Genomic DNA, 27,972 nt, shown 5'->3' on the forward strand with positions numbered 1-27,972 from the left:
GTATATAGAGATGGTGAAGGTGCGGTATATAGAGATGGTGTAGGTGCGGTATATAGAGAAGGTGTAGGTGCGGTATATAGAGAAGGTGTAGGTGCGGTATATAGAGAAGGTGTAGGTGCGGCATATAGAGATGGTGTAGGTGCGGCATATAGAGATGGTGTAGGTGCGGCATATAGAGATGGTGTAGGTGTGGTATATAGAGATGGTGTAGGTGCAATGGGCCTAATTCAGACCCGATCGCTGCTACAACAGCGATCGCAGCCTGAAGCCCTTTTGATTGTGCGCACGCGCAGCGTACGCACCCAGTGAGGTTCGAAAACATCTCACTGGTGCGTTCGCCTCTGCCTGATTGACAGGGAGATGCGGTCACAGAGCAGGAGGGGGCGTACCAATGGCGTTAGAATGCAGTTGGTGGGGCACAGTCCGGACAACACAGGCGTGTCCGTACCGTTGCAGGGGCGGGACGTGGCAACTGCGTGACGTCACACGCAGCCACTGTGACCCACAACGCACTGGCTGCGCAGGTAGGGAGCTACTTGGCTGGTGCAAAAGCATTGCCGCCATACGATGCTTTTGTACCCGTGCGAGGGGGAACCTGACATGCGGGGAGGACTAGCCCTGCGCTGGGCGTCCCCCCGCATGTCAGAGAAACTGTGCTACCAAAGAGGAAGGGGCCCACACAGAGCATGCTTACGGACCCTCTCCTCTCTTAAACTACCCCTGCTTAAACTGTGTGACGTGTAGGCTGCACACACACACAGCGATGTACCAATACTAAAATGTGGTAAAAATAAGATTAGAGCGCATGGACTCAGGAACAGGGAGTGATTGGGGACAGGAGCAGGGAGTGATTGGGGACAGGAGCAGGGAGTGATTGGGGACAGGAGCAGGGAGTGATTGGGGACAGGATCAGGGAGTGATTGGGGACAGGAACAAACAGGAAGTGATTGGGGACAGGATCAGGGAGTGATTGGGGACAGGATCAGGGAGTGATTGGGGACAGGATCAGGGTGTGCTGCTGCGTGTGCTCACACTGCTCAGTGCTGCATGCTTACTCTGTGCACAGTGTGCCGGGATCCCTGCTGCCTCTTGTTAATGTGCTGCATACTGTGCTTGCGGCGGGTGTCGGTGGCGCTGGTCTGGTGGTCAGTGGAGTGCGTTAGGACAATCCAAGTTGTCTGTTACCCACTAAGTGCTATGATGGTGTTACACATAACATTCATTCCCCGTCACGTCACTATGTAGGCTGCCCCTCATTTGTACAGCTTTGTGCTGTTATAGTATGGCTACCTACCCTTTCCTCTTCCTTACCCCCAAGTACTGCCCCAGCTGCTACCCACCCTTGCCCCCCCTTACTCCTAGTACTGCCTGCCCCTAACCCCCTCCTTACACCCCAGTACTATCCCAACTATCTACCCTTAGCCACTCACTACCCCCAGCACTGCCTGCCTTTACCCCCTTCCTCCCCTCTCAGCACAATCCCAACTGCTGTCTACACTTACCCCCTTCCCTACCCCTAGTTCTGCCCCAACTGTTGTCTGCACTTACCCACTCCCACCCCAGCACTGTCTGTCCTTAGCCCCTCTACCTCCAGCTCTAACCAACTTCCTCCTGCCTCACCCCCTATAATGTGTGATGGGACCCAGAAACAGTGGAATAGGACCCCATTTTTTTTAAGTAATGGGTCCCTGGGACCCACAAGTTTTTTCGCTCACCGCGATCTCCCCCCCCCCCCCCCCGCGCAATTGTGCTCCTGAATGTTACTTGCTCCTCTCCGCATCATTACCAGCCCCCCCCCCCCCCCCTCCCGCGATTGTGCTCCCAAATGTTACCCGCTGCCTCCCCACCTCCTGCATCTTGTTACCATCCAGGGCTGCCAGGCTGAGGAGGGTCAAGACCTCCCCTTTGCACTAAAAACACAACAGCATTAGGACCCGGTACATTCTCAATGACCATGCGCCCTTCCTGTTGCTGCTGTGTGGCTGATCCTGACATTGGGGGTAATTCCAAGTTGATCGCAGCAGGATTTTTGTTAGCAATTGGGCAAAACCATGTGCACTGCAGGGGAGGCAGATATAACATGTGCAGAGAGAGTTAGATTTGGGTGGGGTGTATTCAATCTGCAATCTAATTTGCAGTGTAAAAATAAAGCAGCCAGTATTTACCCTGCACAGAAATAAAATAACCCACCCAAATCTAACTCTCTCTGCACGTTATATCTGCCTCCCCTGCAGTGCACATGGTTTTGCCCAATTGCTATCAAAAATCCTGCTGCGATCAACTTGGAATTACCCACATTGAGCGGAGCTGAGCTGCCCTGAGCCGCTGAACAGCTGTCACACCAGCTGCAGCTACTGTACCACACTTTTCCAGTTATCTGGCTAAACACATAGCGGCTGCGGATGACAGCTGCCTCCCGGGCTCCTCCCAGCCAGCTGCGCAGTGCAAGGTGGCACTAGGTGAGCACTACTGGGTGCATTGTTTGTGTGTGGGTGACATTGTGGGTTACATTGAGTGAATGCTGTATATGGGTGCCAGTGAATGACTGCTGTGTGTGGGTGACATTGTGTGACTGCTGTGTGTGGGTGACATTGGGTGACTGCTGTGTGTGAATGTGTGCGACAGTGGGCGACTCCTGTGTGAGTGACTGTGCTAAGTTTAAATTGCCACCATATCTGCCGTGGTGCTCCTGATTTGAGATGTCTATGTTGGGAAAGGAGCTGCATTGGATGAGAAATCGCATTGGGGAGAGGGGCTAGGGGTTAAAGAAAAGAAAGCTAGTGAGAGGTGTGGGGCTGAGAGAAGGAATCAGGTAGGCAGTGGGGCAAGGATGCAGGCAGGGAGTGAAACAAGCAATGAAAGGTGCGGGGAATGAGGGGGGGAGGGGGGAGCAGGGGTTGAGAGGGAAGAAGGAGCCGAATGGGTAGCAGGCAAAATGCGAGGAGTAAGTAAAGGTGAGAGACACAGGCATTCAGACACCAAGGAGAGCAAATGTTTTGTGTTTTTTTTCGTGGGGGGGGTTAGGCTGAAGTTTTGCCTAGGGTGCCGAGATACCTTGCACCGGCCGTGGTTGAAATGAAAGTTGTCGAGTGTGCAGTGACACTTGCTGTGAGGAGGAATATGCACCCATTTCCAGTCTGTCGATGGAATTTATCTCTGCAGCAGCTTAGAGATACACCTAAGAGATAAAATATCACAGTTGCGCAAGGGCAGATAATGTGTTAAGTAGAAAAGAGTGTCACCCATTCTCCAGTAAAAAGACAGCAAGAACAGAAGAATCACCACATGAAAGAGCACACAATACTTAATATAATAATTCACAGTCCTTTCATTTAGAAGATTTTCACTGTTTTCTCTGATGTTCTTTTTTTTCTTTTCTCGATACCTCAAACAAATGAGAACATGGACATCATAATGCAATACTGTTATATCTTCATTCAGAGTATTATATGGAAGGTCACTAACTCATACCAGAATATATGGTCTACCAAAATATTGGCAGACAGACTTAATTAAAAAAGTGAATTAAAAATGACTTGCCATAGTGTAAAAACGTGCAAACAAGGTATTAAAACACATTGGCCCTCATTCCAAGTTGATCGCTCGCTAGCTGCTTTTAGCAGCATTGCAAACGCTAGGCCACCATCCTCTGGGAGTGTATCTTAGTGTAGCATATACTATATTTATCTCACCCATTTGTGAATATATATTGGTTATATATATATATCATTGCTAGGAATTTGGCCTATGAGGGAACAGATTAATGTTCCTATATATATATTTCTTATAAATCTTTATTCCGATATTTATATGTATTTAAACACATTGAATATAGTTAAATAAGTTATATTGTAGGTATATAACTGTGTAATATCCATGATGTGATCTACAGGTACAAACTCATGAGGTAATATGGAACTTGGTGTGAATATTCCCATTTACCTCATGAGTGTGAGGTGATCATGCTGCATTGCGATAGATTGAAAATATCCTCTCACCTGATTGGAGGACAGGTGCCCTGAGGTGAAGTGGGGCACATGTATTTACAGGTGACTCTCGCGACCTCGGCGGGAAGGACCCGCACCGCGCGACGATACCCTGGACTATAAATAAGGGAGCCTGTGGATGATACGGGGTCTGGAGTCGAGTGCGCAGCCTCTGGAGCTGTTTCCCTTTCTCCCGCATCGCTAGTAGAGCTGAGAACTCTCGGCGGTTGCTGGGGGTGAGGGGGAGGCTACAGCGGGCGGTAGTGCACAGTGCCGGGAGCCGAATGCTGAGCCGATGAGAGGTGCGGTCACGTTAAGAGGCGGTGCCGCAGGATGGAGTGACGGCATGGGGGAGTGAGAGCGACGCGGCTCAGGTGCCTAGCAGCATTGTGACTTTCCTGTGAGGGGCCATTACCGTCTCCGCTATTATACAAGGTGACAGAGAGAGAGAGACTGCCCTTCCTGCTGATGCCCATACTCTCCATCCATACCTGGTAGCCATAACGATACCCAGTTTGAATGCGCAAACTGCTACCTGCACGATTCCACAGATTGAAGGTCTGCCAATGAGAGTGCCCTGGGGGCGTGGCTAGTACGGACAACATCGTGCAATTGGCTGGAGCTAATTGAGAAGTCATCTGAGGTCTGTGAAACTATGCACTTAATCACGATAGGTCCGCACTCAATACTGAGCATACAGCTGCAGCACACAGGATTAATACACCTCTTAAATTAGACAACCAAACTACTACTACTGAGACTAGTGTATTACAAGGCTGTTAAGCGCAACCTCATGTTGCCTATTCATAAGGATAGCGATATAATATGTCCCATCTTATAAAGTCACTATCTGCTAACTGACTTATGACAAAGAGGGATATTAGCAGCAATCAATTGTTCATTGACACTTGGTAACCTATACAAGAATAGTCAAGGAAAGCTATCGTTACCATTTATACAAGCATACCCTAATTATCTATGTCCACATTACAGTATAGACTATGGCCCTCATTCCGAGTTGTTCGCTCGGTATTTTTCATCGCATCGCAATGAAAATCCGCTTAGTACGCATGCGCAATGTTCGCACTGCGACTGCGCCAAGTAACTTTGCTATGTAGAAAGTATTTTTACTCACGGCTTTTTCATCGCTCCGGCGAACGTAATGTGATTGACAGGAAATGGGTGTTACTGGGCGGAAACACGGCGTTTTATGGGCGTGTGGCTGAAAACGCTACCGTTTCCGGAAAAAACGCAGGAGTGGCTGGAGAAACGGTGGGAGTGCCTGGGCGAACGCTGGGTGTGTTTGTGACGTCAACCAGGAACGACAAGCACTGAACTGATCGCACAGGCAGAGTAAGTCTGGAGCTACTCTGAAATTGCTAAGTAGTTAGTAATCGCAATATTGCGAATACATCGGTCGCAATTTTAAGAAGCTAAGATTCACTCCCAGTAGGCGGCGGCTTAGCGTGTGTAACTCTGCTAAATTCGCCTTGCGACCGATCAACTCGGAATGAGGGCCCATGATGCTGCTTATATTCTCCATCTGGAAAGCTTACGTGTAGTGACATCTAGTGGATACAATTGATATTTTCAGCTAGTATTCATTTACTTCAGAACTTTACCATTGGATACTTGTTGGATACAATTCTACTTATGTAGCGTTAAGAGGATACTTTACTAAATACAAGTAACTAATTTGTATCAACACCTCCACTAGGCAGGAGAAAGGATATTTCTGTGAATCAACACTGGATTAACAACAATCTAGACATAAACCCTAAGTGAGGAGCAGCTTCTCCAGTTATATAGGAGTACATGAAGGATATACACATATATATGCATATATATCTATGAACTAGAAACTACGATATCAATAAGTTGGTAATTATTTTGAATGAATATGGTACAGTTAAAGGGTATAAGTTACTAAAATTGTTACATTAATGAGAGTAAAGGCCATATTGTTTACGGTTAAAATATTATCCTAATATTAAATGAGTTATTTATTGGCTAGGTAGTAACTTAGAAATAATAGTTACCTTGGATAGGAATTTCATAATTTACCTGTAATAGTGCTAATATGAAAAATACATGCATTGTCATATAGAATGTAAAGCAATGTGCAATGAGATGTTATTGAACAAATGTTTGACAAAGTAAATACTCTAATATATACAAGTATTGTGGTACTGTGTTTCACTTAAACCGGCAGTCAAGGAAAAGAAACAACACTCCAGAGAATACAGGTAAATCTTAATGGTACAGAAGTAATTGTAAGACAATATATGGGTTTTCCCAAACTGGCCCAAATTACTAAATATATATATATATATATATATATATATATATATACAGATTTATGTAGACAGTTACCTATTATATTACAATCTGTAAGTTTGGGTGGAGGCACTTATACTACCTAAAACTATAGAGGAGCCCGGAAGGGTGAACAGGGGTTACATTTGGAGGCACCGCTTGAGATCGTTTTGTAAGTACTCAGGGATAGGTGAAGCACAGTAGCAAAATGACTCAATGTACAAGAAGTGACGCTTTTGATTGGTGTATAAGGAAGGGAGTAATTCCTGAAAGGAGTTTTGTGTTGACAGGGGATCTCACAGACACCACGGATGGTACTATTATGACCGAGATGTTATTTCTTTTCGGGATAAAGCAACCAAGGATTGCTGATAAACAGTTCAGAGAAAGTGGAGAGATGTGGGCTGTATTAATAACTACAAGTCATGACTTAGAGTCTGAGTTGCTTCCAAAAGTGGTGGCTGTGAGGTCTAACCCTGATCGCAGGTGGAAAATTTTATGGCCTGAAAAGGACAGCAGTGAAAGGGCTGCTGAACCATTAATGGTGGGTGATATGTCTTATCCAGTCAGTGGAGACCCCTCTACCGCTGTGGGAGAAGGGAGTCAATCTCAGGGCCTTGAGAAAAAACTAGGGAATCAGTTAGAGGTTATAGCTAATAAAGTAGTACATCAATTAGAACGATGGCACTATGAGGGTAGCTATAGGCGATTGAGACTTTTTTCAGGAATACTTCCTGTGCCTGTCGGGGAGGAATCATATGAGGCATGGAGAGAGGCAGCCATACAACAGTCTGAGGAATGGCATTGTCCTGACCACATAAAGAAACAAAGAATAGTGGAAAGTCTACGGGGACCCGCTATGGGAATTATCCAGGCTACTAGAAAAAGTAATCCCGAAGCTGCAGTAGCTGACTACTTCCAAGCCTTAGATTACACATATGGGACATTGGAGGATGTAGGTGATTTGGTTGCCAGATTTCACCATACTTATCAGGAGACAGGAGAAAAGTTATCCCAGTATGTGTATAGATTAGATAAATTAATCCATAAAATTATAGATAAAGGAGGGTTAGCTCCTGCTGAAGTTAATAGCAGCCGATTGAAACAGTTAATTAGGGGAGCATTAACAAATGACCCTGTAGCTCAACGGTTGCGTTGTACATCTCTATTATTAGGAAGTCCCACCCTTACTGACTTAATTAAAGAGATTACTCAGGAGGAAGCTTTAATTGCTACTAGAGAAAAGACTCATGCTAAGGCTGTAAAAGTGGTGGTACCCTCCCCTGAGGCCCAAGGATCACGGGAGGATAAGTTAGTTACCTTGGTAGTGGAACAAAATAAGATAATAGACCAGCTTATTCTCGCTCTAAATCAAAGGGTGGTACCCTCTAACTCTAATTCCAGTAATTCCACTAGGGGGTTTAACAGTAGCAGAGGGAATTTTAGGAGAGGTGGAAATTTTATAAGCAGAGGGTGTTTCCGATGTGGACAGTTAGGACATAGAGCAGTGGACTGTTCTATAGACTGGGGAATGAATGAAGGGGAAACTAACGTTCAGACAAATAATTCCTCTCCTCAGGGAAACGATGGTGGGAGATTGGCGGGCCCCTCGTCGTCTCCCAGAAATTAGATGTAGATTCAATGGGGAGTACCCAGTGGAGTAATTCTCTTCCGGATGGTATGATAGGACCCGCTCCACGTGTGGTAGTTAAATTAAATGGACATCCCTGTCCTGTGTTGTTGGATAGTGGGTCCCAGGTGTCCATTATATTCGAGCATTGGTATAGACATTATCTCTCTAATGTCCCTATCATGCCCCTGGAAGGACTGGTAATTTGGGGATTGAGTGAACAGAAATACCCTTATTTAGGTTATGTGGTAGTCAACATAGAGTTTCCAGGGGAATTTATGGGTGTGTCGGAGCCATTACCTCTAATTGCTCTGGTATGCCCAGAATCCCCAGGTGATAAAACTGTAATGCCGGTGATTATTGGGACTAATGCTCATTTATTTAGGGTCCTCAGTGACTGGTGTTTAGAAAGGTGTAGGGAAGCGACAGTTATTACTAAGACGATTTGTACTGAAAAATACCGGGACGGGGAGTTTGAGCACAGTGATTCCTCAATGGCTCAGGGTCTGTCCATAGAAGACTTAACCACATGTTTTCAGGGGAGTGACATTGGGTTGGTAGAACAAAATATTTTATGTGAGGAATTGATGAACCGAAGGCATGTCTTCTCTCTTGGTGAATGGGATTTAGGAAGAGCTAAAGGTGTTGAACACTGTATAAAGCTGACTAATGAAACGCCTTTTAGGGAGAGGTCACGCAGACTTGCTCCTGCTGACTTCGATGATGTCAGACAGCATCTTCAGACTCTCTTGGAAACAGAGGTTATTCAACACTCTGAAAGTCCCTATGCCTCTCCTATCGTAGTGGCCCGTAAAAAGAATGGCAAAAATTAGAATGTGTATTGATTATCGCACACTTAATCAACGCACTGTGCCTGACCAGTACACAGTTCCTAGGATAGAGGAGGCGTTGGACTGTTTACAGGGGAGTCAGTGGTTCACAGTGTTGGATCTGCGGAGTGGGTATTACCAAATACCTATGAGTCACCAGGATAGAGAAAAGACTGCTTTCATTTGTCCTTTGTGTTTCTTTGAATTTTTAAAGATGCCCCAAGGAATCAAGGGTGCCCCGGCCACTTTTCAGAGAACCATGGAGCAGACGGTGGGTGATATGAATTATTGCGAGGTATTAGTTTACCTTGATGATATTATAGTTTTTGGGTCCTCACTGCAGGAACATAACCACCGTCTGCTCAAGGTACTGGATAGATTATTGAAGAAAGGCTTTAAACTTTCTGTGGATAAATGTAAGTTCTGCCTTCCCTCGGTGACTTACTTGGGACATGTGGTGAGTCGACAGGGTATTTCTACCGATCCTACCAAAGTTGAAGCGGTGAATGATTGGCCTAGGCCCACGAAATTAAAGGAATTAAGATCTTTCCTTGGGTTTTGTGGGTACTATCGCCGGTTTGTGCCCTATTATTCTGTAATATGTCGTCCTCTCACTGAGTTGACCAAGGGATATCCGCCAGTTGGTAAAATTACAAAGGTATCCTCATGTAAAAAGGAGGGATATTTTAAACCCTCTGAGGAATTTGGGGATAGGTGGACACATGAGTGTGAGGAGGCCTTCTTTAAATTAAAATGGAGTCTTACCAATGCTCCTGTATTGGCCTATGTTGACCCCACTTTGCCTTATACATTACATGTGGATGCATCTTTTGATGGTTTAGGTGCAGTGTTGTACCAAACTCATGAAGGAAGGTTACAACCTGTATCTTATATCAGCCGGGGATTGTCCAATAGTGAGAGGAGATATCCTGTCCACAAATTGGAGTTCCTTGCTCTTAAATGGGCTATTGCTGATAGATTTCATGAATATCTGTATGGGGCAAATTTTGATGTATTCACTGACAATAATCCTCTGACCTATGTGCTTACCACAGCTAAATTAGATGCCACCGGGCACAGATGGTTAGCCGCTTTGTCTATCTATGACTTTAAGATTAAATATCGCCCAGGTATTAACAACATAGATGCAGATTCTTTGTCTAGATTATCTAGAATTGAGAGTGAAATAGATGGATCTGAGTGGATTGAAGTTCCTTCCACCACCATCAAGGGATTGTGCTTTAGCATTTCATGTGTAACGGCAGATAATGGGGAATGCATTAGTGCCCTTGGAGCCTCAGACCAGGCATTACCTCTGGCCTATTGTTGGTTAAGCCAACTAGAATTAGAGGGCTTGCCACATATAGGTCAGGGAAAGATCCGTATGGAACAACGTAATGACCCAGATATTGCCATTGTTATACTCTGTCTGGAGTCTGGTCGTGCTGAGTGTAATATGAGTTCTCTAACCCATGCCTCAAAATTATTGATGCGGCAAATAAAGCAATTGACCCTAAAGAATGGAATACTTTACCGTGAATTAGTTAAATCCAATGGAAAATTCAAATCACAATTAGTTACTCCACAGTGTTATAGAAACACTATTTTGAACGCATTGCATGATCAGCACGGCCATCTCGGGGTGGAAAAAAAACTAAGGGACTGATAACTGATCGGTTTTATTGGCCCTTGATGGAACAGGATATTGAAAAATACTGTAGGACATGTGGTAGTTGTATATTGAGGAAGACTCTCCCCACCAAGTCCGCCCCTCTTGTTAATCTTCAGAGCAAGGGTCCAATGGATCTAGTATGTATTGATTATTTATCCTTGGAAACATCACCTGGAAAGGAATGTAATATACTGGTAGTAACGGATCACTTCACCCGTTATGCCCAGGCATATGTTACTTCTGATCAACGGGCTGTTACTGTAGCAAGAACTTTATGGGAACGGTTCTTTGTTCACTATGGTTTACCAGCCCGATTGCACTCCGACCAGGGGCGGGATTTTGAGGGAAAAATTATTCGGGAGCTCTGTCTGTGCTGTGGGATTAAGAAATCCCGAACTACTCCTTATCACCCCCAGGGTAATCCTCAGCCAGAGCGGTTTAACCGCACCTTGCTTGATATGATGGGCACCTTGGGCCCCATGGGCCAAACACAGTGGAGTAGACGGATATGTCACTTAGTGCACGCCTATAATTGCACTAGGAATGAATCCACTGGGTACTCCCCATATGAATTAATGTTTGGGCGGGAAGCCCGACTGCCCATAGATGTCTCTTTAGGACTTCCCTCCCGGGATGCCGATGGACAAACTCATTCTCAATATGTAATGAAATTACGGAAAGAGCTAAAAAATGCATATAATATAGCTCAGGAAGCTTCCAGAAAATCGGGTGCCAAAAACAAGATTAAGCATGACTTACGTGTAAAGGAAAATGTATTAAGGATAGGAGATAGGGTGCTGGTACAGCAATTGGGAATTCCTAGACGACGGAAATTAGCCTATCGGTGGAGGCCTGATCCATATGTGGTAATAGATCAATTACCCAACATACCCGTTTATAAACTAAGGCCAGAGTCAGGGGGGGAAGCAATTCTCACATACCACCGACAGCATCTTTTGCCTATATCACAAAATCTTCGTCTTCCTGAGGTTGTGGAGGCAACAACCCTGAAACAATCTAATGGGGAAAATAGTAGACAAATGAGATCCACAAATAACAAAAAACAAGTAGAAGGAAGCCCTGGTGAATATAATGATGAGACTCATTACAATGATGAGGGTGTGGGATATTTTTATTATGATAATAATAAGTTAAGCAATGTCTCCCAGCATAACAAGTATGATACACACCAGGTTTTAGACGAAAGTCCTTTGGAAAAAGAATATGTATTGCCCACATGTAATAATACAGGGAAAGGTATAGAGTTAGAAATGGAACGGGTATCAGAAAGTGAGTCAAATGATTCAGTAGGTATTCCAATAAGTGACCTTTACGATGAGCCAGTACCTCTAGATGAAGGTGAGGAGACAGGGGGTAGGTATAGGATATCCAGAGAACGAAGGCCCCCCTTAATTTTAACTTATCCAGAATTAGGTAATCCTGTATACTTACCTCAAGTAATACACTCAAGTATAGTATTCACCTGGCCATACTTCGAGTATAAACCATTAAAAGGAGAGCATATGTGGTGATCTGAGTAAAGCGGTATTAACAAGTATGCAGATCACCAGGGGGAGAGTGTAGCATATACTATATTTATCTCACCCATTTGTGAATATATATTGGTTATATATATATCATTGCTAGGAATTTGGCCTATGAGGGAACAGATTAATGTTCCTATATATATATTTCTTATAAATCTTTATTCCGATATTTATATGTATTTAAACACATTGAATATAGTTAAATAAGTTATATTGTAGGTATATAACTGTGTAATATCCATGATGTGATCTACAGGTACAAACTCATGAGGTAATATGGAACTTGGTGTGAATATTCCCATTTACCTCATGAGTGTGAGGTGATCATGCTGCATTGCGATAGATTGAAAATATCCTCTCACCTGATTGGAGGACAGGTGCCCTGAGGTGAAGTGGGGCACATGTATTTACAGGTGACTCTCGCGACCTCGGCGGGAAGGACCCGCACCGCGCGACGATACCCTGGACTATAAATAAGGGAGCCTGTGGATGATACGGGGTCTGGAGTCGAGTGCGCAGCCTCTGGAGCTGTTTCCCTTTCTCCCGCATCGCTAGTAGAGCTGAGAACTCGCGGCGGTTGCTGGGGGTGAGGGGGAGGCTACAGCGGGCGGTAGTGCACAGTGCCGGGAGCCGAATGCTGAGCCGATGAGAGGTGCGGTCACGTTAAGAGGCGGTGCCGCAGGATGGAGTGACGGCATGGGGAGTGAGAGCGACGCGGCTCAGGTGCCTAGCAGCATTGTGACTTTCCTGTGAGGGGCCATTACCGTCTCCGCTATTATACAAGGTGACAGAGAGAGAGAGAGAGACTGCCCTTCCTGCTGATGCCCATACTCTCCATCCATACCTGGTAGCCATAACGATACCCAGTTTGAATGCGCAAACTGCTACCTGCACGATTCCACAGATTGAAGGTCTGCCAATGAGAGTGCCCTGGGGGCGTGGCTAGTACGGACAACATCGTGCAATTGGCTGGAGCTAATTGAGAAGTCATCTGAGGTCTGTGAAACTATGCACTTAATCACGATAGGTCCGCACTCAATACTGAGCATACAGCTGCAGCACACAGGATTAATACACCTCTTAAATTAGACAACCAAACTACTACTACTGAGACTAGTGTATTACAAGGCTGTTAAGCGCAACCTCATATTGCCTATTCATAAGGATAGCGATATAATATGTCCCATCTTATAAAGTTACTATCTGCTAACTGACTTATGACAAAGAGGGATATTAGCAGCAATCAATTGTTCATTGACACTTGGTAACCTATACAAGAATAGTCAAGGAAAGCTATCGTTACCATTTATACAAGCATACCCTAATTATCTATGTCCACATTACAGTATAGACTATGATGCTGCTTATATTCTCCATCTGGAAAGCTTACGTGTAGTGACATCTAGTGGATACAATTGATATTTTCAGCTAGTATTCATTTACTTCAGAACTTCACCATTGGATACTTGTTGGATACAATTCTACTTATGTAGCGTTAAGAGGATACTTTACTAAATACAAGTAACTAATTTGTATCAACACCTCCACTAGGCAGGAGAAAGGATATTTCTGTGAATCAACACTGGATTAACAACAATCTAGACATAAACCCTAAGTGAGGAGCAGCTTCTCCAGTTATATAGGAGTACATGAAGGATATACACATATATATGCATATATATCTATGAACTAGAAACTACGATATCAATAAGTTGGTAATTATTTTGAATGAATATGGTACAGTTAAAGGGTATAAGTTACTAAAATTGTTACATTAATGAGAGTAAAGGCCATATTGTTTACGGTTAAAATATTATCCTAATATTAAATGAGTTATTTATTGGCTAGGTAGTAACTTAGAAATAATAGTTACCTTGGATAGGAATTTCATAATTTACCTGTAATAGTGCTAATATGAAAAATACATGCATTGTCATATAGAATGTAAAGCAATGTGCAATGAGATGTTATTGAACAAATGTTTGACAAAGTAAATACTCTAATATATACAAGTATTGTGGTACTGTGTTTCACTTAAACCGGCAGTCAAGGAAAAGAAACAACACTCCAGAGAATACAGGTAAATCTTAATGGTACAGAAGTAATTGTAAGACAATATATGGGTTTTCCCAAACTGGCCCAAATTACTAAATATATATATATATATATATATATATATATATATACAGATTTATGTAGACAGTTACCTATTATATTACAATCTGTAAGTTTGGGTGGAGGCACTTATACTACCTAAAACTATAGAGGAGCCCGGAAGGGTGAACAGGGGTTACATTAGCTTAGCAGAATAGCGAACGAAAGATTAGCAGAACTGCTACTAAGTAATTCCCTGCAGTTTCTGAGTAGCTTCTGACCTACTCCTAGACTGCGATCACCTCAGTCCGTTTAGTTCCTGGTTTGACGTCACAAACACGCCCTGCGTTCGGCCAGCCACTCCCCCGTTTCTCCAGCCACTCCTGCGTTTTTACCTGGCACGCCTGCGTTTTTTAGCACACTCCCTGAAAACAGCCAGTTTCCGCCCAGAAACACCCACTTTCTGTCAATCACACTACGATCACTCGAGCGAAAAAAAAACGTTGCTCGAGCTTGTGCAAATCTCCAAAGTTTTGTGTTAAATTACTGAACGCATGCGCGCTGCGTACCATGCGCATGTGCATTTTCCACCTAATTGCTCCGTTGCAAAAAACGGCAACGAGCGAACAACTCGGAATGACCACCATAGAGCAGTATAAAATTGAACTAATTACTGTCAATAAACAAAAGTCAGTAGACACAGTATCAACACCAAGGTCTAGATAGAAATATAAATTCTTTATTCATTTCTTTTTACATTGTTTTAATGCAACAAAGGTATATTACACTCAGAACTGTATATAATATACTATTCGGATATAGGTACAGTTATACACTATGTATTAAAAATAGTTGGCAATAAGAATAATACACTGCTCAAAAAAACACTAAAATAACACATCCTAGATCTGAATGAATGAAATATTCTTATTAAATACTTTGTTCTTTACATAGTTGAATGTGCTGACAACAACATCACACAAAAATTATCAATGGAAATCAAATTTATTAACCCATGGAGGTCTGGATTTGGAGTCACACTCAAAATTAAAGTAGAAAAACACACTACAGGCTGATCCAAATTTGATGTAATGTCATTAAAACAAGTCAAAATGAGGCTCAGTAGTGTGTGTGGCCTCCACGTGCCTGTATGACCTCCCTACAACCCACACAAGTGGCTCAGGTAGTGCAGCTCATCCAGGATGGCACATCAATGCGAGCTGTGGCAAGAAGGTTTGCTGTGTCTGTCAGCGTAGTGTCCAGAGCATGGAGGCGCTACCAGGAGACAGGCCAGTACATCAGGAGATGTGGAGGAAGCCGTAGGAGGGCAACAACCCTGCAGCAGGACCGCTACCTCCGCCTTTGTGCAAGGAGGAACAGGAGGAGCACTGCCAGAGCCCTGCAAAATGACATCCAGCAAGCCACAAATGTGCATGTGTCTACTCAAACGATCAGAAACAGACTCCATGAGGGTGGTATGAGGGCCCGACGTCCACAGGTGGGGGTTGTGCTTACAGCCCAACAACATGCAGGACGTTTGGCATGTGCCAGAGAACACCAAGATTGGCAAATTTGCCACTGGCGCCCTGTGCTCTTCAAAGATGAAAGCAGATTCTCACTGAGCACATGTGACAGACGTGACAGAGTCTGGAGACGTCACGGAGAACGTTCTGCTGCCTGCAACATCCTCCAGCATGACCGGTTTGGGAGTGGGTCAGTAATGGTGTGGGGTGGCATTTCTTTGGGGGGCTGCACAGCCCTCCATGTGCTCGCCAGAGGTAGCCTGACTGCCATTAGGTACCGAGATGAGAGCCTCAGACCCCTTGTGAGACCATATGGTGGTGCGGTTGGCCCTGGGTTCCTCCTAATGCAAGACAATGCTAGACCTCATGTGGCTGGAGTGTGTCAGCAGTTCCTGCAAGACGAAGGCATTGATGCTATGGACTGGCCCGCCCGTTCCCCAGACCTGAATCTAATTGAGCACACCTGGGACATCATGTCTCGCTCCATCCACCAACACCACGTTGCACCACAGACTGTCCAGGCGTTGGCGGATGCTTTAGTCCAGGTCTGGGAGGAGAACCCTTAGTAGACCATCTGCCACCTCATCAGGAGCATGCCCAGGCGTTGTAGGGAGGTCATACAGGCACGTGGAGGCCACACACACTACTGAGCCTCATTTTGACTTGTTTTAAGGACATTAGATCAAAGTTGGATCAGCCTGTAGTGTGTTTTTCCACTTTAATTTTGAGTGTGACTCCAAATCCAGACCTCCATGGGTTAATAAATTTGATTTCCATTGATAATTTTTGTATGATGTTGTTGTCAGCACATTCAACTATGTAAAGAACAAAGTATTTAATAAGAATATTTCATTCATTCAGATTTAGGATGTGTTATTTTAGTGTTCCCTTTATTTTTTGAGCAATGTATATTAACATTTATCAGAAATACATATATAAAGAATTGGTGCTCAGAACATCTATACTCATCATAAGAGTGCTATAGATATACAAGAAATAATAGGCGGCACACGATTTGGTTTTAACAAACTTTTTATTTTTATACACGTTTTTCTATTTCTATTTAAAAATTCTTTAATAATTTGCTTTGTATGGTCTAATACTCAGGCCATAATAATACCGCATGGGAGATCATGAATGTAGGATGACATTCCATGTGGGTATTGGTATTTCATGTCTGAAAAGATTTATCTAACAATAAATTAATAAAATTGAAGAAACATTACAGATATAGATTCATGAAGGGGATAGAGTGCACCCAAACAAACTGATCTCTGCCACAATTTTTCTTTTCTACATCTATTTTTAGATCAGTGGGTAGCACCAACGTATGAATTTATTTGAATTTATGCAAATTGAAATCTAACGTACAACCCCTTACATCAAAATCTATTACTATTAGTTCTGGTGCGGGATACTTTCTCTCAAACCTGAACTTAGGACTCGTCAGCAATTTCTTCCTAAGGTATTTTCCGCTTTTCACATCAACCAACCTATTGCGGTTCCAATTGTTACAGACACCTCTGCTACTTCAAAGTCTTTGAATGTTGTGAGGGCTTTGAAGGTCTATGTAAAGAGAACAGCTCGTCACAGGAAAACGGACTTGCTGTGCGTTCTTTATGATCCCAATAAGATTGGTTGTCCTGCTTCAAAGCAGGCAATTACACGCTGGATCAGGCTTACTGTCCAGCATGCTTATTCCACGGCAGGATTGCCGATTCCAAAATCTGTACAAGCCCACTCTACTAGGTCGGTGGGCTTCTCTTGGCTTTACAGCTCTGCCGAGCAGCTACTTGGTAGGGTTCGAACACGTTTGCAAAGTTTTACAAGTTCAATACCTTGGCCTCTGAGGACCTTCAGTTTGGTCAGTTGGTTCTGCAGGAACCTCAGCACTCTCCAACCCGGTTTGGGAGCTTTGCCACTTCCCCATGGTGTTAAATGGATTCACAGTATCCCCTAGGACATAAGATAAAATAGGATTTTAATTACCTATTGGTAAATCCTTTTCTCGTAGTCCGTAAGGGATACTGGGCGCCCGCCCGGGGCTTCGTTCTTCCTGTACTGTTACTTGGTTAAGTAATGTTGTTTGGTACAGCTCTTGCTGTCCCTGTTTGCAAGTTTGGTTAGCATGACTTTCCTATTGTTCTGGTTGTGCTGGTTCGAAATCTCACCACTTTCCTTTTCTATATCCTTCTCTCAAAGTATGTCCGTCTCCTCGGGCACAGTTTCCTAGATTGAGTCTGGTAGGAGGAGAATAGAGGGAGGAGCCAGCACACGTAATCAAACTTCTATAGTACCCATGGCTCCTAGTGGACCCGTCTTTATGCCATGGTACTAAATGGATTCCCAGTATCTCCTATGGACTATGAGAAAAGGATTTACTGGTAGGTAATTAAAATCCTATTTTCATTTGTTTGAGGTATCGAGAAAAGAAAAAAAGAACATCAACGAAACAGTGAAAATCTTCTAAATTGAAGGACTGTGAGTTATTATATAAAGTATTGTGTGCGCTTTCATGTGGTGGTTCTTCTGTTCTTCCAGCTTAGAGGTACAGATGTAGCCATGCTCATCGTAGCTAACTCTTGCTGGGACGGGCACTCCCGGCGCGATTAGGCACACCTGCACCAAGCTGCATCTTTTGCTGCCCCATTCACTATGAATGGAGCACCTGAACTCTAAGACGCGTGTGCGTCTACACATGCACGTGATCACGGCAAACAAGGTGCATTCGTGCCTAGATGTAGCCACGATGAATGTGCCTACATCTGTAGATGGTAGAGGTCAGGTCTTGTCCTGTACTTTTAGACTTTTAATGGAATACATTTTACACTTCAACCAAGGTACAGTGTAAATAAATGTCAAATACACAAAAATGTCACATGTAATAGTACTGGTGTCACATCAATCATGGACGTGTGGTGAGGTAAATGGTTCAGGAGGCACTGGCTAGTACCTGCGCCAGATTTATACACAATATATGATCCAAAGAGTCCTGGTGCAGTGGTATATACATGTGGGAATTATACACAGGTGCAGCGGTATATACATGTGGGCATTATACACAGTTGCAGCGCCGGCGGTATATACTGTACATGTGGCAGGGGCGTTTCTACAGAGGAGGGGGCCCGTGTGCACCTCCGGGTGGGCCCCCTCCTCTGTACGGCGCTGTAGACTCTGGCATTGTGCCGGAGTCTACTGCGCATGAGCAGGTCTCTGGAAACATGGCGCCCGCAATGTGACGGAGACCAATTTGGCTACCGCGCATGCGTGGTGGCCATTTTGGCGGTGATTTTTGCTGCGGTCGCAGCTCCCAGCGCTGGACTCCGGAAAGGTAAATATTAAAATGGGTGCGGTGTGGGCCCCCCCTGGACCCAGGGGCCCCTGTGCACCACACCCATTGCACCCATTATAGAAACGCCAATGACATGTGGGCATTATACACAGGTGCAGCGGTATATACATGTGGGCATTATACACAGGTGCAGCAGCATATGCATGTGGCCAGTATACACAGGTGCAGTGGTATATACATGTGGGTATTATACACAGGTGCAACGGTATATGCATGGTGTTATACACAGGTCCAGTGGTATATACATGGTATTATACACAGGTGCAGCAGTATACACATGTGGGCATTATACACCGGTTCTGCAGAGATCTGCTGAAAAGATAGGCACTGCCTCACCTTCCATAGACTTTTTATCCAGAGTTTTGACTATAAAAATGATTAGAATAAATACAAAGATGATATTTATAACAGTTTCTTTGTATTTTTCATATACTTCATAGAGTCAAAACTCTGGTGCAAATGTTAGTATGGCAGGAAAGGCTCTGCCTCACCCCACCGCACGTCACTGCCGTCAGTTGATTAACTTAAGCCATAAATGAGTCTAAACAAATTTAGGAGATAAAAAAGGGAAGGTTTTATTGAACAAAAGAAATGGTTCTAAGTAGTGATGAGCGGGTTCGGTTTCTCGGAAACCGACCCCCCCCCCCCCCCCCGAACTTCACCCTTTTTACACGGGTCCGAGCCATACTCGGATTCTCCCGTATGGCTCGGGTAACCCGAGCGCGCCCGAACGTCATCATCCCGCTGTCGGATTCTCGCGAGATTCGGATTCTATATAAGCAGCCGCGCGTCGCCGCCATTTTCACTCGTGCATTGGAAATGTTAGGGAGAGGACGTGGCTGGCGTCCTCTCCGTTATTGTTGAACTTGATTGTGCTCTGCACTATTGCTTAATTGTGGGGAGGGCTGGGGAGCAGCTGTATAATATAGGAGGAGTACAGTGCAGAGTTTTGCTGATCAGTGACCACCAGTTATCCGTTCTCTGCCTGAAAAAAAACGCTCCATATCTGTGCTCAGTGTGCTGCATATATCTGTGCTCACACTGCTTAATTGTGGGGACTGGGGAGCAGCTGTATTATATAGCAGGAGTACAGTGCAGAGTTTTGCTGACAGTGACCACCAGTATACGTTGTCTGCATGAAAAACACTCCATATCTGTGCTCAGTGTGCTGCTTTATTGTGGGGACTGGGGACCACCAGTATAATATTATATAGGAGGAGTACAGTGCAGAGTTTTGCTGACCAGTGACCACCAGTATATAATATATAGCATTACGGTACAGTAGGCCACTGCTGTACCTACCTCTGTGTCGTCATTAAGTATACTATCCATCTACATTCTATACCTGTGGTGCATTTTAGTTTTGCAGTTTGCTGACACAGTGACCACCAGTATACTATATATAGCAGTACGGAAGGCCACTGCTGTACCTACCTCTGTGTCGTCATTAAGTATACTATCCATCTACATTCTATACCTGTGGTGCATTTTAGTTTTGCAGTTTGCTGACACAGTGACCACCGGTATACTATATATAGCAGTACGGAAGGCCACTGCTGTACCTACCTCTGTGTCGTCATTAAGTATACTATCCATCTACATTCTATACCTGTGGTGCATTTTAGTTTTCCAGTTTGCTGACACAGTGACCACCAGTATACTATATATAGCAGTACGGTACGGAAGGCCACTGCTGTACCTACCTCTGTGTCGTCATTAAGTATACTATCCATCTACATTCTATACCGGTGCTGCATTTTAGTTTTGCAGTTTGCTGACACAGTGACCACCAGTATACTATATATAGCAGTACGGAAGGCCACTGCTGTACCTACCTCTGTGTCGTCATTAAGTATGCTATCCATCTACATTCTATACCTGTGGTGCATTTTAGTTTTGCAGTTTGCTGACACAGTGACCACCAGTTTACTATATATAGCAGTACGGAAGGCCACTGCTGTACCTACCTCTGTCGTCATTAAGTATACTATCCATCTACATTCTATACCTGTTGTGCATTTTAGTTTTGCAGTTTGCTGACACAGTGACCACCAGTATACTATATATTGCAGTACGGTACGGAAGGCCACTGCTGTACCTACCTCTGTGTCGTCATTAAGTATACTATCCATCTACATTCTATACCTGTGGTGCATTTTAGTTTTGCAGTTTGCTGACACAGTGACCACCAGTATACTATATATAGCAGTACGGAAGGCCACTGCTGTACCTACCTCTGTGTCGTCATTAAGTATACTATCCATCTACATTCTATACCTGTGGTGCATTTTAGTTTTGCAGTTTGCTGACACAGTGACCACCAGTATACTATATATAGCAGTACGGAAGGCCACTGCTGTACCTACCTCTGTGTCGTCATTAAGTATACTATCCATCTACATTCTATACCTGTGGTGCATTTTAGTTTTGCAGTTTGCTGACACAGTGACCACCAGTATACTATATATAGCAGTACGGAAGGCCACTGCTGTACCTACCTCTGTGTCGTCATTAAGTATACTATCCATCTACATTCTATACCGTTGGTGCATTTTAGTTTTGCAGTTTGCTGACACAGTGACCACCAGTATACTATATATAGCGGTACGGAAGGCCACTGCTGTACCTACCTCTGTGTCGTCATTAAGTATACTATCCATCTACATTCTATACCTGTGGTGCATTTTAGTTTTGCAGTTTGCTGACACAGTGACCACCAGTATATATAGCAGTACGGTACGGAAGGCCACTGCTCTACCTACCTCTGTGTCGTCAAGTATACTATCCATCCATACCTGTGGTGCATTTCAGTTGTGCGCAGTATATATAGTAGTAGGCCATTGCTATTGATACTGGCATATAATTCCACACATTAAAAAATGGAGAACAAAAATGTGGAGGTTAAAATAGGGAAAGATCAAGATCCACTTCCACCTCGTGCTGAAGCTGCTGCCACTAGTCATGGCCGAGACGATGAAATGCCATCAATGTCGTCTGCCAAGGCCGATGCCCAATGTCATAGTAGAGAGCATGTAAAATTCAAAAAACAAAAGTTCAGTAAAATGACCCAAAAATCAAAATTAAAAGCGTCTGAGGAGAAGCGTAAACTTGCCAATATGCCATTTACGACACGAAGTGGCAAGGAACGGCTGAGGCCCTGGCCTATGTTCATGGCTAGTGGTTCAGCTTCACATGAGGATGGAAGCACTCATCCTCTTGCTAGAAAAATGAAAAGACTTAAGCTGGCAAAAGCACAGCAAAGAACTGTGCGTTCTTCTAAATCACAAATACCCAAGGAGAGTCCAATTGTGTCGGTTGCGATGCCTGACCTTCCCAACACTGGACGGGAAGAGCTTGCGCCTTCCACCATTTGCACGCCCCCTGCATGTGCTGGAAGGAGCACCCGCAGTCCAGTTCCTGATAGTCAAATTGAAGATGTCACTGTTGAAGTACACCAGGATGAGGATATGGGTGTTGCTGGCGCTGGGGAGGAAATTGACAAGGAAGATTCTGATGGTGAGGTGGTTTGTTTAAGTCAGGCACCCGGGGAGACACCTGTTGTCCATGGGACGAATATGGCCATTGACATGCCTGGTCAAAATACAAAAAATAATCAGCTCTTCGGTGTGGAATTATTTCAACACAAATGCGGACAACAGGTGTCAAGCCGTGTGTTGCCTTTGTCAAGCTGTAATAAGTACGGGTAAGGACGTTAACCACCTCGGAACATCCTCCCTTATACGTCACCTGCAGCGCATTCATCATAAGTCAGTGACAAGTTCAAAAACTTTGGGTGACAGCGAAAGCAGTCCACTGACCACTAAATCCCTTCCTCTTGTAACCAAGCTCCTGCAAACCACACCACCAACTCCCTCAGTGTCAATTTCCTCCTTACCCAGGAAAGCCAATAGTCCTGCAGGCCATGTCACTGGCAAGTCTGACGAGTTCTCTCCTGCCTGGGATTCCTCCGATGCATCCTTGAGTGTAACGCTTACTGCTGCTGGCGGTGCTGTTGTAGCTGCTGGGAGTCGATCGTCATCCCAGAGGGGAAGTCGGAAGACCACTTGTACTACTTCCAGTAAGCAATTGACTGTCCAACAGTCCTTTGCGAGGAAGATGAAATATCACAGCAGTCATCCTGCTGCAAAGCAGATAACTCAGGCCTTGGCAGCCTGGACGGTGAGAAACGTGGTTCCGGTATCCACTGTTAATTCAGAGCCAACTAGAGACTTGATTGAGGTACTGTGTCCCCGGTACCAAATACCATCTAGGTTCCATTTCTCTAGGCAGGCGATACCGAAAATGTACACAGACCTCAGAAAAAGACTCACCAGTGTCCTAAAAAATGCAGTTGTACCCAATGTCCACTTAACCACGGACATGTGGACAAGTGGAGCAGGGCAGACTCAGGACTATATGACTGTGACAGCCCACTGGGTAGATGTATTGCCTCCCGCAGCAAGAACAGCAGCGGCGGCACCAGTAGCAGCATCTCGCAAACGCCAACTCGTTCCTAGGCAGGCTACGCTTTGTATCACCGCTTTCCAGAATAGGCACACAGCTGACAACCTCTTACGGAAACTGAGGAAGATCATCGCAGAATGGCTTACCCCAATTGGACTCTCCTGGGGATTTGTGACATCGGACAACGCCAGCAATATTGTGCATGCATTACATGTGGGCAAATTCCAGCACGTCCCATGTTTTGCACATACATTGAATTTGGTGGTGCAGAATTATCTAAAAAACGACAGGGGCGTGCAAGAGATGCTGTCGGTGGCCCGAAGAATTGCGGGCCACTTTCGGCATTCAGCCACTGCGTACAGAAGACTGGAGCACCACCAAACATTCCTGAACCTGCCCTGCCATCATCTGAAGCAAGAGGTGGTAACGAGGTGGAATTCAACCCTCTATATGCTTCAGAGGATGGAGTAGCAGCAAAAGGCCATTCAAGCCTATACATCTGGCCACGATATAGGCAAAGGAGGGGGAATGCACCTGACTCAAGCGCAGTGGAGAATGATTTCAACGTTGTGCAAGGTTCTGCAACCCTTTGAACTTGCCACACGTGAAGTCAGTTCAGACACTGCCAGCCTGAGACAGGTCATTCCCCTCATCAGGCTTTTGCAGAAGAAGCTGGAGACATTGAAGGAGGAGCTAAAACAGAGCGATTCCGCTAGACACGTGGGACTTGTGGATGGAGCCCTTAATTCGCTTAACCAGGATTCACGGGTGGTCAATCTGTTGAAATCAGAGCACTACATTTTGGCCACCGTGCTCGATCCTAGATTTAAAACCTACGTTGTATCTCTCTTTCCGGCAGACACAAGTCTGCAGAGGTTCAAAGACCTGCTGGTGAGAAAATTGTCAAGTCAAGCGGAACGTGACCCATCAACATCTCCTTCACATTCTCCCGCAACTGGGGCTGCGAGGAAAAGGCTAAGAATTCAGAGCCCACCCGCTGGCGGTGATGCAGGGCAGTCTGGAGCGAGTGCTGACATCTGGTCCGGACTGAAGGACCTGCCAACGATTACTGACATGTCGTCATTGAAAGAATGGTGGAGGATTATATGAGTGACCGCATCCAAGTAGGCACGTCAGACAGTCCGTACGTATACTGGCAGGAAAAAGAGGCAATTTGGAGGCCCTTGCACAAACTGGCTTTATTCTACCTAAGTTGCCCTCCCTCCAGTGTGTACTCCGAAAGAGTGTTTAGTGCAGCCGCTCACCTTGTCAGCAATCGGCGTACGAGGTTACTTCCAGAAAATGTGGAGAAGATGATGTTCATCAAAATGAATTATAATCAATTCCACCGTGGAGACATTCACCAGCAGCAATTGCCTCCACAAAGTACACAGGGACCTGAGATGGTGGATTCCAGTGGGGACAAATTATTAATCTGTGAGGAGGGGGATGTACACAGTGAAAGGGGTGAGGAATCGGAGGATGATGATGAGGTGGACATCTTGCCTCTATAGAGCCAGTTTGTGCAAGGAGAGATTGATTGCTTCTTTTTTTGGTGGGGGCCCAAACCAACCAGTCATTTCAGTCACAGTCGTGTGGCAGACCCTGTCGCTGAAATGATGGGTTCGTTAAAGTGTGCATGTCCTGTTTATACAACATAAGGGTGGGTGGGAGGGCCCAAGGACAATTCCATCTTGCACCTCTTTTTTCTTTAATTTTTCTTTGCATCATGTGCTGTTTGGGGACAATTTTTTTGAAGTGCCATCCTGCCTGACACTGCAGTGCCACTCCTAGATGGGCCAGGTGTTTGTGTCGGCCACTTGTGTCGCTTAGCTTAGTCACACAGCGACCTTGGTGCGCCTCTTTTTTTCTTTGCATCATGTGCTGTTTGGGTCAATTTTTTTGAAGTGCCATCCTGCCTGACACTGCAGTGCCACTCCTAGATGGGCCAGGTGTTTGTGTCGGCCACTTGTGTCGCTTAGCTTAGTCACACAGCGACCTTGGTGCGCCTCTTTTTTTCTTTGCATCATGTGCTGTTTGGGTCAATTTTTTTGAAGTGCCATCCTGCCTGACACTGCAGTGCCACTCCTAGATGGGCCAGGTGTTTGTGTCGGCCACTTGTGTCGCTTATCTTAGTCACACAGCGACCTTGGTGCGCCTCTTTTTTTCTTTGCATCATGTGCTGTTTGGGGACAATTTTTTTTAAGTGCCATCCTGCCTGACACTGCAGTGCCACTCCTAGATGGGCCAGGTGTTTGTGTCGGCCACTTGTGTCGCTTAGCTTAGTCACACAGCGACCTTGGTGCGCCTCTTTTTTTTCTTTGCATCATGTGCTGTTTGGGGACTATTTTTTTGAAGTGCCATCCTGCCTGACACTGCAGTGCCACTCCTAGATGGGCCAGGTGTTTGTGTCGGCCACTTGTGTCGCTTAGCTTAGCCATCCAGCGACCTCGGTGCAAATTTTAGGATTAAAAATAATATTGTGAGGTGTTCAGAATAGACTGGAAATGAGTGGAAATTATGGTTATTGAGGTTAATAAAACTATGGGATCAAAATGACCCCCAAATTCTATGATTTAAGCTGTTTTTTAGGGTTTTTTCTTTTTGTAAAAAACACCCGAATCCAAAACACACCCGAATCCGACAAAAAATTTTCGGTGAGGTTTTGCCAAAACGCGTCCGAATCCAAAACACTGCCGCGGAACCGAATCCAAAACCAAAACACAAAACCCGAAAAATGTCCGGTGCACATCACTAGTTCTAAGTTGTATTTGATGTGTTGTTTATGCTTCTGCACAGTGCACCTTTACAGATATGAATGTCTCTTGGACAGGGGCACAAAGAATCGGGGAGGAGGAAGTACTAATTAACCAGGCCAACTGCAAATGCAAAAACAATAAACATAATTAAAGGGGAGGGACTAGGGGTGTGGCATCTGTTGGGTTAGGAGGGGCAGGGGTGTGGCACCTGTGTAGGGGAGGGGGGGGGTGTAACATGTCACGCTGGCCCATGCTGTACGAGTCTGTGCTGCAGTCCCAGAGGATGAGAGAAGAGGCTCAGCCACTGAGTACGGGACTGGCCCAGCCCGCCGCTGAGGAGATGTTGCGCGGTGGCGGCAGGGAGTCTGGAGGACTCCCAATCCCAGGTCATGTGTCTGCTCTCTTTTGCTCTTCCCATCCTGTGGCTGCTCTGCTCCCCTCCTCACCAATATTTCCCCCGCTTCCTCCCCCCCCTGCACTCCCTGTCTTGCGCCCCTCCTGCCTGCTCTGCAGTGCTCTTCCTGTACTGTGCCCCCTCTGCCTGCTCTGCTTCTCACCTTCCCCCTGCTCTCTCCATGCCCCCCCTTTCCCAGCTCTCTCTATTCTTTACCCCCCCCCCCACCTGCTCTGCTCTCAGAGTTCTGTGCCCCATGCCTGCTGTGCTTTCCCCCCACCTACTCTGCCCTCCCCCTTTACCCCACTCTCTCTCCTCACCCCCTTTCCCCTGCTCTCTCCGTCCCCACCCCACTTGCTCTGCACACCCCACTTTCCCCCACTCCCTCACCTCACCCCCCTTTAGCCTGCTCTCTCTAGTCTCCCCCTGCCTGCTCTGCTCTCCCCTTTTTACCCGTCCCTCTCCTCATCCCCCCACTCACTCACTCACCTCACCCCCCCTTTCCCCCGCTCTCTCTTTTCACCCCCCCTGCTCTGCTCTCTCCATTCCCCCCGCCTGCTCTGCTCCCCCCTCCTTTCCCGCACTCTATCACCTCAGCCTCCATTTCCCCCACTCTCTCACCTCACCCCACCCCGACCTTCCTCTGCTCTCTCCATTCTTCGCCCCCTCCCTGCCTGCTCTGTTTTCCCAGTCCTGTGCCCCCCCGCCTGCTCTGCTCTCCCACTTCTCTGCCTTTCCCCCACTCTGTGCTCTAGGCATCAGCGCAGAACAGCTCCTGGGCCCATCATCGGCGCTACATCCAGACGGCATGGCGGACCATGAGCAGCTGCTCCAGAGAATCCATTTGGCGGAAGATGCAGAGAGACAAAAGTGTTGAGTTTTTACGCCAATTACTCAAGAGGCCTGATATGTGAATTAATGATACCAAAATTACACAGATTATTTTTATATATTATTATGAATACGTGTATATAATACTAGCAACCGTTTGCTCCTTTTACATAAATGTTATATTAAAACTGTTAAAGAGGTGAATTTATCCCACTTATCAACATTGCTAAAAATGCATTGCCAAATATCTCCTAAGAGTCACTGGATAATTGAAAGTCAGTACAGTCTCCACACACACTCCCTGTCCTGTCTGATCCTGCTGGGAAGAATCAACTCCTGCCCTCACTGTCAGTGTCTGTCCGCCAGGCTCTTTGTATTACAGGTGAGGCCAGGGCGGCTACTAGTGGTGGGGAAGGTAAGGGAGAGAGAGGTGAGATGCAGGCTGAAAGCGGAAGGGGGGAAGGGAAGAGGTGGCAGGCTGAGAGATAGAGTGAATGGTGAGGCTGAGAGGCACAGAGTGAGAGGGAGGGTAAGCTAAGAGGCACAGAGTGAAGGGGGCAGGCTGAGAGGCACA

Source organism: Pseudophryne corroboree, chromosome 4 (genome assembly GCF_028390025.1).
Source record: "Pseudophryne corroboree isolate aPseCor3 chromosome 4, aPseCor3.hap2, whole genome shotgun sequence".
NCBI classification, from domain to species: Eukaryota; Metazoa; Chordata; class Amphibia; order Anura; family Myobatrachidae; genus Pseudophryne; species Pseudophryne corroboree.